Consider the following 11,366-nt stretch of genomic DNA (forward strand, 5'->3'; position numbering starts at 1 on the left):
GCCACCATATTGGCCTTGCCCGGGTGATACAGAATAGTGATATCATAGTCCTTCAGCAGCTCTAGCCATCTCCTCTGACGCAAGTTAATGTCCTTCTGCTTGAACAGATGCTGCAAACTCCGGTGATCAGTATAAATCTCACAAGGCACCCCGTACAAATAATGATGCCAGATCTTCAAGGCGTGAACAATAGCAGCTAACTCAAGATCACGGACATGATAATTCTTCTCATGTATCTTCAACTGTCTGGACGCGTAGGCAATCACCTTACCGTCATGCATCAATACCGCTCCAAGGCCAACTCTCGAGGCATCACAATAGATGAAAACCCCTGAACAAATCGATGGTAATAACCCGCCAAGCCAAGAAAACTGTGGATCTCTGTAGCTGAAGATGGTCTGGGCCAACTCTGCACTGCCTCCACTTTCTTCGGATCCGCTTGAATACCCTCACTCGAGACCACGTGACCCAAGAACGCCATGGTATCCAACCAAAACTCACATTTCGAGAACTTAGCATATAATTTCTTTTCTCTCAAGGTCTGGAGCACTGTCCTGAGGTGCTGCTCATGATCTTCTTCTCCGGGAATATACCAGAATGTCATCAATAAAGACAATCACGAATGAGTCAAGATATGGCCGGAAAACACTGTGCATCAGATGCATGAAGGTTGCTGGGGAATTAGTCAGCCCGAATGACATAACAAGGAACTCGTAATGACCATACCGAGTCCTGAAGGCAGTCTTCGGGATATCTGGCTCCCGAATCTTCAACTGATGATAGCCTGAACGCAAGTCAATCATAGAAAACACACAAGCACCCTGTAACTGGTCAAACAGATCATCAATACAAGGAAAAAGGATAACGATTCTTCACTGTCACCTTATTCAACTAGCGATAATCAATACACATATGCATGGAACCATCCTTATTCTTCACAAATAAGACAGGAGCTCCCCAAGGTGATACACTGGGCCGAATGAAACCCTTATCAAGCAATTCTTACAACTGCTCCTTCAACTCCTTCAACTCAGGAGGAGCCATACGGTACGGAGGGATAGAAATAGGCTGAGTGTCCGTCAATAGATCAATGCCAAAATCAATATCTCTATCGGGCGGCATGCCCGTAAGATCAGTTGGAAACACATCAGAGAAATCCCGTACTACTAGGACTGAATCAACAGAAGGGGTATCCATACTGACATCTCTCACATAAGATAGATACGCGTCACACCCCTTCTCAACCATACACGGAACCTTAAGGAAAGAAATAACTCTACTAGGAGTGTGATCTAAAGCACCCCTCCACTGAACACGCGGTACACCTAGCATAGCCAGTGTAATACCCCGGACATTCAGATTAGGTATGAATGAGTTAAAGGAGTAGTAAGGTTATATTTTGGACATATGAAGTCCTATAGGGATGATTATGGGTGAAAATAGTTGTTTCAAAATCAAGATGGAAAGTGAGGTGCATAAGATTTGACAAAATCGACTAAGTTTGCAGAAGGTCTGTGTTCCAGCAGGTTTTAGTGAAAATGTGTAAGTAATTTGGGAAAATTGAAAGCATGAAAGTTTTAGGCCATTGAAATAGCTTTCCAACGATATATTGTGGAGCCCAAACGGAGCTCTGTGCAAAATGTTATGCCCATTTTATAAAAGGGTGCGTAACCACCGCGTTCCTGCCGCGTTTTCACCGCGACCGCGGTGGTGAGGCAGTGTCCCAGCGATTTACCGCGGTTGGGACCGCGGTCGCGCCTACTGGGACGCAGTGGCCAACTTGAGAAGTCATTTTTTTAGCCCTATTTCGTCCCACACAGCCCCAAAACATAAAAACTTGCTCTAGAAAGTAAAGCTCTCAAAAACCTAACTCCTTGAGGGTTCCTCCACCACCCAATGTAAGTTCTATTGGTGATTCTAAGTTAATTTCAATTTTCCAACATCTTATTAACATGGGTAAACCCTCCAAATCATTAGATATTCGATTGGGGCACCATTTGTTGAGAGAAGAAACCCTAGAACTCGAATTCAAGAAGATTGAACGTCAAAAAGGTAATATCTTCACCCTCTAATTAATTTTATCATTGAATTAATGATCATAAACTCTAGTTCATGAGATATGAGTTGATAGGTTTGATAGAAAAGCATGAACGGTGATAGGTTTGGGTTGTTGATTGGTTATTATTGGTTATGGGTGTTGATTACCTTATGTGTGATAAAGAATAATATTGATTATAACCATTTGAGACTTTAGAATTTATTTAGAAGCAAGAGAATGGGTTATTGGGTGTAGAGACACCATTAATAAGGGCTATGAAGCTTTATGCCACCAGTATTTGATAAAATTCCAAGTGACCAAAACATAAGTATTGTTGCTAATTTAGAATCCCTTTGACTTGTATTGATATAGATTAAAGTTGAAAGGGTTGGCGAATGTTGTATTACGCTCAAGGACAGGAAGTTAAGGTATGTGAGGCTAACTCTCTATGTTTGGGAATTTTAATGATCCTCCCTACACTACGTTTCTTTTATGACATTACTAATTGCCTCAGAAATATAGTTAAGCCTACTTCCTTGAATAGTTGCAGAACTTCTATTCTCTAGCTTCATAACTCGTTCACCACTTTCATTCTGAATGTTGTGAGCTCAGTGCGTATTCAATATAGACTTGGGTTTGATGCCCCCGAGTCTTAGTATAGATTACTCAGTATGCCTAAACAGTTGAAGTTTCATTGTTCATAATCAGTTCAAGAATACATGTCTCAGTCTAGTCCTATTCAGTATTCCAGTATTATGTAACTCAGTGTGATCCAGTATTCCAGTATCATGTAACTCAGTATGATTCAGTATTTCACTATCATGTATTGCAGTTCGATTCTCAGTTCCTTAATGTTGAACACCTGTATTTGGGCCTGAGGCCGTAGTTTACATGCTTTATGCATACTTGGGCCTGAGGCCGTAGTTTATGCATGTTTGGGCCTGAGGCCGTAGTTTACGCTTTATGCATTTTGGGCCTGAAGCCGTAGTTATGTATACGTATACTTGGGCCTGAGGCCGTAGCTTACATATATATTGGGCCCGAGGCCGTAGCTTATTCAGATAAACAGGTTGTTCATCATTCAGAAGAGGGAGTATTCATATCCTTACTTCCTTTGTTCAGTTCAGTTATCAGTTATCATTTCAATTATCAGTTATCAGTTCAGTTATCAATTTATCAGTTATTATTTCATTTATCAGTTATCAATTATCAGTTATCAGTTATCATTTCAGTTATCAGTTATCAGTTATCAATTTAGTTATCAGTTATCAGCTATCGTTTCAGTTTCTGTTTCAATAGTTTATCATTTCAATACCAATTATCAATTCTCAGTTATCAGCTTAGTTTTAGTTTCAGCATTTACAATTCTTTCTTTCAGTTGCTTTACATACCAGTGCAATTCAAATGTACTGACGTCCCTTTTGCCCGGGGCCTGCATCTCATGATGCAGGTAATGATTTACAGGTTGACGATTTAGAGTGCTAGGATTCTCGTACCAGCTATTTGGTAATCCCCAGTTCTTTCGGGGCATTATCATTATCTTACAGTCTTCAGTATTTTCTGACAGTCAGTGTTTTCAGTATTTCATTAGAGGCTTCATAGACTAGAGTAACAGTTAGACAGAGTCACAAGCTTTTTAATATTAAGCTATGTTGGCTACAAATATGTTTCAGAATTGTATTAGTATTTCCGCACTTTGATTTATATCATCCAGAATTTCAGTATATCAGCATGTGTTAGTTTATCTTCCGCATTCAGTATGTTATGATACCACATGTTGATTCAGCCAGCCAGTTGGTTCGCTTGGTCACATGTAGTCAGGCACCGAGTGCCGTGTTACGTCCAGGCCTAGGTTCGGGGCGTGACAGCCAGCGTCACGGTTTTGGAGTGACAATCAAGAATAGCATAATGGGGCGACAACCAGTCCATGCCCAAGATAATATCAAAATCAACCATGCCGAGTAACAATAAATCGGCTCTGGTCTCAAAACTACTAAGAGCAACCAAACACGACCGATAAACGCGGTCTACAACAAGAGAATCTCCCACATGAGTAGAAACATAAACATGGGAACTCAAAGGATCCCGAGATACACCCAAATGCGGAGCAAAATAAGAAGACACATAAGAATAAGTGGGTCCTGGATCGAATAGAACCGATGCATCTCTATGACAGACCAAGATAGTACCCGTGATGACAGAATCGGAGTCAACAACCTTAGTACATGCAGGAAGAGCATAGTATCTGGCCTGGCCTCCCCCTCGAGGGCGACCTCTACCTCCCCGATCTCCACCTCTAGCTGGCTGAGCAGGTGGGGTAGCAACTGGTGTAGTGATCATAGCCTGAGAACCCTGGGGGCGCGATGTGGCTGAGAAGTCTGTGGAGGTGTAGCGTTCCCAAGTCTAGGGCAATCCCTCACCACATGGCGTGTGTCACCACACTCAAAACAAGATCTAGGGGGACGTGGCGGCTGTGACTGTCTCGGGCCTAGTCTGCTGGACTGGCCACTGGAAGCACCCCGTACAGGAGGCACACTAGATACTGGAGGTGCATAATAAGGCTCCTGAGGTCTGGGAGGAGCTGGATTACCACTGGCTGCTGGAAGAGCTGAATGAACCGGGCGACTCGTATAACTCCTACCATGATGACCTGCAGCTGGGGTACGGGCACCCAAATAATGGCCCAACTCTCGAGACCTCTTGGCCTCCCTCTCCTCTCTATCCCTAGCATGCATACCCTCAATCCTCCTAGCAATGCTCACCATCTACTGATAAGAAATATCCATCTCCAACTCACGAGCCATGCTAGACCGGATGCTGGGAATAAGCCCCTCAATAAACCGGCGAACCTTCTCGCGAACCGTAGAAACCAGGGCTGGTGCATGTCTAGCCAAGTCGGTGAAACGGACAGCATACTCCGAAACAGTCATAGTACCCTGGCGCAAATGCTCAAACTCTATGCGCCAAGCGTCCTTGAGACTCTAGGGGACATACTCCCCCGTGAACATATCTGAAAACTGAGCCCAAGTCAGGGAAGCTGCCTCATCCGGACTTCATAAGCATGCCACCACTGATAGGCGGCTCCTCGAAGCTGGAAGGTTGTGAAGGAAATCCCGCTCGATCCTGATATGCCCGTAGTATGGAGGAAACGGTAGCACTCTTCAAGAAATCCAAGGGCATCATCTGAGGCTAGCCCGCTAAATGTCGGAGACTGATACTTCTTGAACCTCTCAAGCCTCTTCTACTCATCCTCTGAAACTACTGCCCTCTCCTCGGGCTGAGCTGGGACTACCGGCTGTACAAGAATAACCTCTGAGGCCTGATCAACATGCACTCGCTGCTTAGGAGTGCGGGCGGCGGGAGTCTGTGCTCCTCCCCCGGCCTGGGATGTAGCTACAGCAAGGGGAAGCAACCCTGCCTGAGCTAGAATGGTGTACATAGTCAAACTGCGTCAGAGTCTCTTGGAGTGCTGGAGTAGTAGTAGCGGTCGTATTAGGTGTTTGGACTCTGGCTGGTACTGGTGGTGGCACCTTGGTGGCAGCTTGCGCGGATGCTTTGGTTGCACCACGAGCGCGTCCTCGGTCTCTACCCCGACCTTTGACGACTCCAGTAGGGGGTGCGGGTGCCTGATCATCTCGAGTAGCACGTGTCCTCACCATCTGTGAGAGAATAGAAGACGGAAGTTTAGAATTGTGACATCAAAAATCTCGCACGATAAGGAAATCAAATGAAGTGGAAATTTTCCTAACAGTTACATAGCCTCTCGTAGATAAGTACAGACGTCTCCGTACCGATCAGCAAGACTCTAATAAACCGGCTTGTGATTCATGACTCCTATGAACCTAGAGCTCTGATACCAACTTGTCACAACCCCGATTCGCCCTCCGTGAACCATCATGACGGCACCTAGTCCCTACGACTAGGTAAGCCTAAAAATGCGGAAAGTAAACCAATTTGCGGAAGAAAACAAATGAAAACCAAAATAGTTAATAAGACATTATTTAATAGTGTCGCTCGGCATACACAATCTCAACTCTCAAAAACTAATACTTTTCACAAAACCCGGAATCTCATGATCACAAGCCTTTGAATGTCTAATAGGATCTACTCCAGAATATCTAACAAAGAAGGAAAAGAATATACAGAAGGGCTAATACGTAAAGCAAGAGTAGAAAGGGACTCTTCGGTCTGCAGACGCAGCAGATATACCTCGGAGTCTCTACAATGCCTCGCCTCGAGCGTGATGAGTCTGAGTCGTGGTACCTGGATCTGCACATGAACGAGCAAGGGCATGAGTACACCACAGCGGTACTCAGTAAGTGCTAAGCCTAACCTCGGTCGGGCAGTGACGAGGAAGGTCAGGGCTCTACTGAGATTAAATGAAATATAAGGTATAACAGAATAAGATAAAACAGTACAGTTGAAAGCTAGTGGTAAGAATTAATACTGGATAATAAGGATAACGACAACGGAAACAGAGACAAAAAATAATCACAAGGAATACCATTCTTAACAGAGATAATAACCGGGGATCTCTCAGTATCCCGAGGATCTCTTAGTATCCTCAATATACACTAGGGATCTCTTGGTATCCTCAATTTTATGCCAGGGATCTCTTGGTATCCCGAGGATCTCTTGGTATCCTCACTTCAGTTCAAATCAACAATACGTACAATGGGATCTCCCGGGATGCCATCCCGTAGTCCCAAAGTAAAGCACACAGCAATAACACAAGGAATTCTCAATTAAACACAACTTAATACTAAGGTAAAACAGGAAATTCTAACCTAACATGCTTCACATAACACAATTAAGGCAGTTTAAGCAGTTAAAACAAGTAAGTCAATTAGACATGCTTCTCTAAGCTAACAACATGCTTAATTGCAAGTAGTAATAACAAGAGAAGAAAGCACAGTCTTAATTACTTAGCGAAAACCGAATTTTTCAACAATTAGCACAAGTACGCACTCGTAACCTCATGTACAAGGCATTTCAATTAACAAATATACCAAATCCTAAGGGGAAGTTCCCCCACACAAGGTTAGGCAAACCACTTACCTCGAACCGACTCAATAATCAACCCGAGACCACGTTCTTGCCACGAGTACTCGTCTCCAAATGGCCCAAATCTATTCAATTCAATTGCATAATATAAATAACACTTCAAGTAACTGATTCTACAAAGAAATTCTAAGCTAATACGCGAGATTAGGTAAAATGACCAAAACGCTCCTCGGGCCCACGTCTCGGAATCGCGTAAAATTTACATTTCTAGAAACCTCACGCTCTCACGAGTTCAGTCATACAAAAAGTACCAAAATCGGACCTCAAATGGTCCCTCAAATCATCACTCAAAGGCCTCTAATTAGTCAAGCCCTAACCCCCAAATTACCACTGATTTTCCTTAAATTTTCATGTTTATATTGATAAAAATCACTGTAATAACAAGTTTAGGGACCAGAGACCTTACCCCAATGAACTCCTTTGAAAATCTCCGTTGAAAATGCTCCCCAAGGGCTTCTTCCCATTTGAAAAGAGGTGAAAATAGCTCAAATTCGCGAAGGCAAGAATTTATATGTTCTGCTCAGCTAATCCGCTTCTGCGATATGGTCCCGCTTTTGTGAGGACATGGTCGCATCTGCAACATTTCACTTAAAGCCCAGATCTGCACCTGCGGTTAACCTTACGCAGATGCGGGCCCGCTTCTGCGGTCCTTGCTGGTCCTCCTCATTTCTGCTTCTGCGGTGACAACACCACTTCTGTGGCTACGCACCTGCGGGACCCAACCGTAGGTGCGGTTGTGACAGAAAACTAGCAGCTGAAGCTGCTCAAATAACTCCCAACTCTTCCGAAAACCTTCCGAAACCTTCCGAAACCATCCCGAGGCCCCCGGGACCTCAACCAAAAATACAAACAAGTCTAATACCACTGCCCAAACTTATACCAATCCTTAAAACACCTAAAACAACATCGAAACACCAATTTAACATTGGATTCAAGCCTAAGAACTTCAAAAACTCAAAATTTACGCTTTCGATCAAAAAGTCTATCAAACCTCGTCCGAATAACCTGAAATTTTGCACACACGTCACATTCAACCCTACGGAGCTACTCCAACTTCCGGAATTCCATTCTGACCCTCGGATCAAAATCTCACTATCGAACCGGAAACTTCAAAAATTCAACTTTTGGCATTTCAAGCCTAAATTAGCTACGGACCTCCAAAATGCAATCCGATCATGCCCCTAAGCTCGAAACACCCAACGGAGCTAATAGAACCATTGGAATTCCCTTCTGAGGCCGTCTTCACACTGTTCTGACTACGGTCAAATTTCTAACACTTAAGCTCTCATTTAGGGACTAAGTATCCCAAAACTCTCTGAAACTCAAAACCGAACATCCCGGCAATTCAAAATAGCAGAAATACACACGAGGAAAGCGGTTAATAGGGGATCGGGGCATTAATTCTTAAGATGACCGGCCGGGTCGTCATAGAGACGTGAAAGAAAATTGGTATTCGGATGGTTTGACAGAGAAATTTCAGAGTAAAGTTATGGCAGTCTATTTGCTACAGAGAATAACAAAAGAACTGTATCTTCCGCGAAATCTAATTGTTGTTTTTGCAAGTTTTTGGTGTTGTATGTACACACAAGTAGTTGCCTTACAATTTGACTGTCTATAATTGTGGTCACATGGTCATTGTATGATATGGAATGGATATTCCAACCGTAAGAATTCAAGTACGTAGAAAACCAAGAATCGTTTTCACTTTCCACTATTTCAAATCTCACGTGGGAGGTACAAGAGATATTACACTACTGAAGTTAGATGTAGGCTTAAAGTTTGTGGGTTTCTGGCCACATAAGATTCATGGAATCTGCTTTATCAAGTTATGGGTTTGAACATGTGAAACTATGGTCTCTGCCAAAGAAAAAAAAAAAAATAAGCGAGATGGCCTTGGAAGGAATCTACGTTTGTGTAGGACAAACGAAAAAAAATATAAAAACATGTTTGTTCCTCTTGATTTGATTTTCAAAGAATCTTGTATGCACTTGTTGGAGATATAATTTGTATGATTTTTGTTTATGAAGCCGATGTGGTGCCTGAAGGAAATTAGGATCCTAACCGTATCCGTTCCCAAAGAGGCTAGATGAAGAAGCCCCATGTCAAGGGATGTGATCAGCCGTTGCAAATGTTGCAAACGAATTAGACAACGAGAAGGTCTTAAGTATTTTGATACATACTCGTTGGTAACGAGGATTACATCTACTCGGGTTTTAATAGCGTTAGCCATCGTATATGGCCTTGAAATCCATCAAATGGACGTAAGGACAAACCTTCTTAAATAGAGATTTGGAGGAAGAAATTTATATGGAACAACCTGAAGGGTTCGTGGTTCCTGGAAAAGAAAAGAAGGTGTGTCTACTTGTTAAGTCACTTTACGGACTAAAACAAACACCTAACAATGACATGCGAGATTTGACCAAATAATATTGTCAAGTGGTTTCAAAACTTATGAGTGTAAAGAAATGTGTTTACGTTAAGAATACTTCAAATTATATAGTGATTATTTGATTATATGTTGAAGAAATATTTAAAATATGGGGGCTTTTAGCTTTTGCATGATAAAAGCCAATGTGAGACACAATGTCTAATATCATATAATTTTTGAACCCCACCAATCCTTAGTGGATATTGATATGATAGTCAGTTCAGTCTTAGTGATGACTAGTGGAAACTACAAATTCGAAAGTTGTTTACGTGCCTTTCTAAAATTGATTTGTTCTTTCTTGAACATTTATAATGTTTAGCTCTTTTATGAAAGGGTATCACCTGAAAGGTTGTGACTATTCATGAAAGATGTATTTGTACGTTTTGTATAAACATGATTGTTCATGAACGAATGTATTAAGACGTTGGTCTATAATGACGTGAATCAACCGATGAACATGACTAAAATCCATTGCAACTTGGATTTGTTTCGTGAATGAAGGTGCTATAATTTGCATATCATATAGACGTATGAATAAATAGCATACAAATGCTTGTAAATGGCGGATGATTGCGAAATGTGTGATATAGGTTGTGGCCACAACTGATACCAATCATTCCAACTGCTGTTATAATATACTATTACTATATTAAGTGTAGTCAATAATCTGATATGCAATCGAAAGTCGAGACTTATTAGTCTACAACATAAGGAAGTTTTCATTGAAGTTTCATGACATTGAAAAGAGTTTTGAAGTATTTGAAATATACTCCAAATTATGCTTTGCACTACAATAAGTATCCCACGATAATAGAGGGGTACAATGATGCAAATTAGATCACCGGTTCAACCGATTCTAAATAGTCGGTGGAGGAGCGATGTCTTGGAAATTGTCCAAACAAATATGCATTGACCGCTCTACAGTGGAGGCTGAGTTTATAGCCTTAGACAAGGCCGGTGAAGAAGCTGAATGGCTCTGGAATTTCTTGGAAGATATTCCATTTTGGCCCAAACCTTTGGCACCTATATGTATACATTGTGATAGTCAAGCGGCAATAGGAAGGGCAGGGAGCATTATGTATAACGGAAAATCTCGTCATATTTGACGGAGACACAAACTTTTAGACAACTACTCTATAGTGGTATTATCACGATTGACTACATAAAGTCAAGAGATAACGTGTCTGATCCACTTACAAAAGGCCTAACTAGAGAGATAGTTGAGAGATCATTGGGGGGGAATGAGACTATGGCCGAGGACAAGTCATTGTCGCGGTAACTCTACCTAAAAGGCTGGAGATCCCAAGATCTAGGTTCAAAGAGCTCAAACAAATTCATTAATGACGGTTCAACATTGTCAAATAAAATTTCTTTTTGGTCCATTCTCGTGATGAAGACAATGTTCAGTACCAAGGATAAAACATTAATGTTTTTTAATGGTTTCTAAGTTTGATACGGGGTATATCAAATAGCATATCTGCGGGATAACACGTTTAGGAATCACCTATATAAGTGTGAAGTGTAAGCCGCTTCAAGGAGAATTTAGTAAGGCCAGTTCTCTATGCATTTATAAACCAGGCGGTTTTCATGGCTGAAACGAACACAACAATGAGAACCGAAGACGGTTAAGGGTTGATTGTGTGACTTATGGTTATCTAGGTATACACCAAAGCTCGACGGTTCAAAGATATCAATTCTACCGGTTGACCGAGTATATCCGACATAAGTTCACTACGGAAAGTTCAAAGGAAACCTACTTATCCAGATGCGATTAATCCTTACTTGTGAATCACACAGTAATTTCATGCATGTTTTTTCACATATGCCCATTCCCCA

The sequence above is a fragment of the Nicotiana attenuata genome, unplaced genomic scaffold, assembly GCF_001879085.1.
Source record: "Nicotiana attenuata strain UT unplaced genomic scaffold, NIATTr2, whole genome shotgun sequence".
In the NCBI taxonomy this organism is placed as follows: Eukaryota; Viridiplantae; Streptophyta; class Magnoliopsida; order Solanales; family Solanaceae; genus Nicotiana; species Nicotiana attenuata.